The sequence below is a fragment of the Tachyglossus aculeatus genome (genome assembly GCF_015852505.1).
Source record: "Tachyglossus aculeatus isolate mTacAcu1 chromosome 12 unlocalized genomic scaffold, mTacAcu1.pri SUPER_6_unloc_2, whole genome shotgun sequence".
In the NCBI taxonomy this organism is placed as follows: Eukaryota; Metazoa; Chordata; class Mammalia; order Monotremata; family Tachyglossidae; genus Tachyglossus; species Tachyglossus aculeatus.
In genome coordinates this window covers 6579351-6584999 of record NW_024044829.1, presented here as the reverse complement: position 1 = coordinate 6584999, position 5649 = coordinate 6579351, and positions in this window count along the sequence as shown.

Genomic DNA, 5649 nt, shown 5'->3' with positions numbered 1-5649 from the left:
GAGATTTTGCATCTACTTGGCACATAGTAAGCACTTAACAAATACCACAGTTATTATTATTATTATCATTATCATTAGTATGTGAGAACAATGATAATAATGATAACAATGAGAGGAGATCTGCATGAATTTTGTAGTGGTTGGAAAATTGCCTAGGGACCACACAAGGATGCTTCCTCCATTAGAAAATCAACCCCTCCATTGTAACCTTGCTTTATTGGGAAAACAGACTAGAGGGAAAAGGGAAGGAATGAAGGGAAAGAAGTTGATTTCTTTTTCTTCCAAAAATTATCACTGGAAAGACATATTATTAAGCTCTGCCTTGAAAATGAAAAAATATTTTTTCTTGTTCAAAAAGGTTGTCAAGTATAATGTTGGAGAAATGGCTTGAAAAAGAAAATGAAACTAGCTTTCATACAGCTTTGGTTTTGGAAGGTTTTCATGCCTTTCTGGTCTGTTATGTTTTAATCTGTTTTTTTTTTTTCTGGTACCAATTTGATGTACCTAGCTTTTGCTTGGAATGAAATTGTTGTGTAAAGTAAGGAACTATTACCATTCAATTAGGATTTCCACATAAAGCCAATTCCCACTACAACGTTTAAGTGAGGGAATTTATGATGATATATTTATGAATTGAGCCAAATCCTCCTTCCAATATGAGAAGGAGGATTTCGAGTAGGGACAGGAGAGCAAGGAGTTCTAGCCTTAAAGGCTCATCCAAGGCATTCTGTTTTTATATTATTTCTGAGGCTTTTTTAGTCACACTGAGATGTTTCAATAATATTAGCATATGGAAAACAATTTATTTTCTCAGCTTCTTAAGGAACTCAGTATGTTTAAATGTTTCCAAAATTAAAAGTATATGTAAAGAAAGCTGTCCATTGGGGTTATTTACCTGAGATTCTATTTTTTTATGGTATTTGTTAAGTGTTGACTATGTGTCAAGCACTGTTCTAAGTGCTGGAGTAGTTACAAGTTAATCAGAACGGATACTGTCTTGGCCCACCTGGGAATCACAGTCTAAGGAGGAAGAAAAACAGGGTTTGAATATCCATTTTTCACTTGAGGAAATTGAGGCACAGATAAATTAAGTGACTTACCCAAGGTCACAAAGTGAGCAAGTAGCAGAGCCGGGATTAGAACTCAGGTCATCTGGTTTCCAGGCCCATGCTTTATCCACTAGGACTTGCTACTTTCCTTCATAAGAAGATAATGCTCTTGACATAGATTATTACTTGAAATGACCATTATGTCGATCAGCTGGGGAGTTTTATTCCCTTTGATTACATAGTCGAAATGAGACCCAGGAAAATTGTCATTCTACTAAGCTCATTTAGAAAGGGAATGATAATAATAATAATAATGGCATTTTGTTAAGCGCATATTATGTGCCAAGGCACTGTACTAAGCCCTGGGGTGGATACAAACAAATCAGGTAGGATATAGTCCCTGTCCCACATGGGGCTCACAGTCCTCATCCCCATTTCGCAGATGAGGTAACAGAGGCACAGAGAAGTTAAGTGATTTTCCCATGATCACACAGCAGACAAGTGGTGGACCCGGCATTAGAACCCATGACATTATGACTCCCAGGCTCACGCTCTATCCACTACACCAGGCTGTTGGCAGGGAATTTTTCTACAAACTCTGTTACATTGTACTCTCCCAAGTGCTCAATACAGTGCTCAGCACCCAGTAAGCACTCAATAAATATGATTGATTGATTGATTGATAGCCCCCGGTTTTACGACTTTCAATCAAGTGCAATATAAACTTCAGGTCTTCACCTCTTTGCTAACTAGAATTATTACGATAAAAATGTGAAGTTTGAAGGATATAATGAGGCATGTTTTGAAAGTATGCTTTAGATTAACCAGCTCTGAGGGTTTAGCTCTTCTACATATAGTGGATGATAAACTTTCAGAACTTATGGATTCATAAAGGTGTACAGGTAGAAAATATTAGCAGGTACAAGAGGGTGTTGTCTAAATAAAAGGATGAATGATCTATGAAGAGAAAATCAGGCCTGGAAAGGGTTATAATAATGATGGCATTTATTAAGCACTTACTATGTGCAAAGCACTGTTCTAAGTGCTGGGGAGATTACAAGGTGATTAGGTTGTCCCACGGGGCCTCACAGTATTAATCCCCATTTTACAATTGAAGTAACTGAGGCACAGAGAAGTGAAGTGATTTGCCCAAAGTCACACAGCTGACAATTGGCAGACCCGGGATTTGAACCCCTGACTCCAAAGCTCATGCGTTTTCCACTGAGCCATGCAGCTTCTCCTAAATGTTCGTGCAACCCTAAACATTGAGATATTTCAATAAGAGCAAACAGCAATCATTAAATCGATAGTGTATATTGAGTGCTTTTTTGATGGCATTTATTAAGCACTTAATATGTGCAAGGCACTGGGGAGGTTACAAAATGTTCAGGTTGTCCCACGGGGGGTTCACAGTCTTAATTCCCATTTTACAGATGAAGTAACTGAGAAGCAGGTAAGTTAAGTGACTTGCCCAAAGTCACACAGCTGACAGTTGGTGGAGCCAAGATTTGAACCCATGACCTCTGACTCCAAAGCCCATGCTCTTTTCCACTGAGCCACACTGCTTCTCTTGCTCCATGTAGCACTATGCACTAAGTACTAAGCACTTGGGAGAATACAATAAAATAGAGTTGGTAAGCACATCATTTGCCCACAAGGAGCTTACTATCTAGAGGGGAAGACAGGCATTCACATTATAAATAAGTAAATAATCACACAGTTCTCATTGCAGTAACTGGAGACTAGTTTCATCTACCTCACCACCAATTTCTCACCCTACTTCCTACCTCTGGCCTGGAAACTCTACCTCTTTGAATCCAGCAGATGATCCTTCTCTCACTCTCAAAGCCTTATTGAAGGCAAATCTCCTCCATGAGCCCTTCCCGAACTAGGCCCTCATTTCTTCTTCTTCCACTGTCTTCTACATCACCCTTGCACTAGGATTTTCATCCTATACTAACCCCATCAGTCCCAAAGCACTTATTATCCATAATTTATTTATTTATATTACTGTATTAATGGACCCCTCTCTCAGGGTCGCACACGGAGAGTTTCCAGTACTCTACCAGTCTCGACTATAAGAGAGAGAGAGTCAAGCAGAAGCATGCCCATTCCATTCCTAGCTTGGGCAGGGGCTAGAAAGTGGAAGGCCATCAGCTACGAGTCAAATCTAAATTGTTCTGGGCAGCAGCAGCATGGGAGATAGGCGAGAGCAGAGACTCAAGTTGACTGTGTGGAAGGACGCAATGGCACCACATCTATATTTTTACCAAGAACACTCTGTGGATCCACTATCAGAACGATTCCAGATGGAGGTGGGGCAGTTTGGAAAAGATGTGTCCATGGTGTCGCTATGGGTATGACAGCGCAAGATTAATGGGCCATATCTAATGCCTCACCATGTATTTTTTCTTATTGCTTAATTCAGGGCTTTGCAAATAGGAGGTGCTTAATAAATAGTACTACTGAGTAACTTCAAAAACTTAGAAAGATGAAGAGGGGAGGAGAGGGGAAATATCGATCAGGATGGTGGGCACAAGAGAGTGAAGAATAATAAAAATAATAAGGAGAGGAAGGGATGGATCTAGAAAACTGCAGAGGAAAAAACAACAGGATATAAAGATGAACTGTATGTGAGAGGTACAAATCAGAAGAGTCATAAATGACATTGTGGGCAGGGAGAATGACAGGAAAATGAAGGTATGAAAATGAATCCCACAATCCCCAAATATGAATTATTTTGTAGCTCCTTACCCACACTCTTGATTATAGCCAATAAAGGAGAATTCCACAGAGTACTGCAGAGAACTCTCCAACCAACTGACACACATACACGCAGACACACATATATACAGGACAGACTTCTGACTCTAAGAGACATTCCTAGTCAGGGTACATCATCATGGGGGTGATAGTTGCTATTGAGATGGGGTGACCTCTCAAAGCTCTGGAGATTTTTATCATCATGGATTTTCTTTTCAGAACTTTTGAAGAATTATGACTTCAAGATGTGAATTAGTGATATATCTCTAGAGGTGTCAGTTCTAGGCGATGTTTCATATCTTTCACTTTATTACTTTCTCCTTATCTTTAATTTATATTAATGTCTGTCTCTCCCACTGGATTATAAGCTCCTTGAGGGCAGGGATCATGTCTACTAACTCTAGTGTCCGTTCAAGAATTCCGTGTAGTGCTCTGCACATAGAAAGAGCTTGTGGGAAGATGCCCCCCATGTCAACTGGGGTCACCGACCAGAGGGCGGCTCTGGGTTCTTTAGATTGGGCAACGATGAGCCAAAGACCAGACATCGAGCCAGAGTGATCAGTTCTGCCTCTTTATTGGGTGTACTCACATAGCTGTAGCACAGCAAGAAAGCTAAGGAGGGGTTCTGAGTACTAATCAGCAGGGCAGGCTCTACAAGGCTCAGTCTAAATGCCTACAATTAAAAATAACAGCAATGCCTCATATATGAAGGTCCCTTGAACTGGTTAGCCCTCCCCATATTCCCAGATTGTCTATCTGATTGAGACAGTTCCCGTTTCGCAACCTTGTAGTGTAGCAGTTCTGTGTCCTTGCTGTGGGTTGCTCAGGCGGAGGGAGGGGGAGAATTCACAGATAGGGCACTCTACCCACACTCCACCCCTGCCCCCTCCATATGCCCAGAGCAACCAGGAGCTGGGGACCCCAATAGTCAGGGGGGCCTACACTGTGGGTTGCTCAGGTGGAGGGAGGGTGTGAATTCACAGACAGGGCACTCTTCCAACACTCCACCCCTTTGCCCCCTCTGTATGCCTAGAGCAACGTGGAGCTGAGGACCATGATAGTTCTGGTGGAGGGCCTGTGCAATTAATAGCATCCTAGCACCAAAGCTGCACAGATCATGATGCACCCTAGCACGACCCACTGGGAACAATGTCCCCTTCCAACACTCACGCACCCCACACCATGAGAACCACCCACAGCCTGTCACCATCCTTTGGTTCAGTGTTCGTATCTACAGTCCAGCTTTGGTTAGGCGGAGCATGGTGCGGTTCCAGTCTTGCTGTGTGTCCACCAGGGCTTGTCGTATCACTTTTGTGGCCTCCTCCACTTGCTCCGGCCAAACTACTGAGTCCACTAGACCCGTTGGCATGTCCCAGAGGAGGGTGTGGTGTTTATGTCGCTCCCATCTGGGGAGGTTGATACAATTACCAATGTGCAACCCTACTAAAGACATATTACAACAAACAAGCATTAAATTAGCACAGGCAGCACTAACACTATAATTAAAATTGTTATATGTTCTCTGCACATCCAACAGAATTTCCCATTACCCAAAAACCAGTAGTCTCCATTTTCCACCCCACTGATGGGAATTGGCCAACTGTCCTGTACGATCTCATGTCCCCTGGGGTCCCATGGGCAGAACCGATCCCTCTTTACTTGGGTACACCCAGAAGGGGAGAAGGGCTCCCATTGATTCCTGGACCCATTCCACCATCCCCACCTCTCTCCCAGGGGGACCAACCCCTTGCCATCCTGCGCTATCCCTAATCCCACTAGGGTAGTGGTTCACAGGGGCAGTTTGCCCACCGGGTGGCATACCCTCAGTTTACAGTAA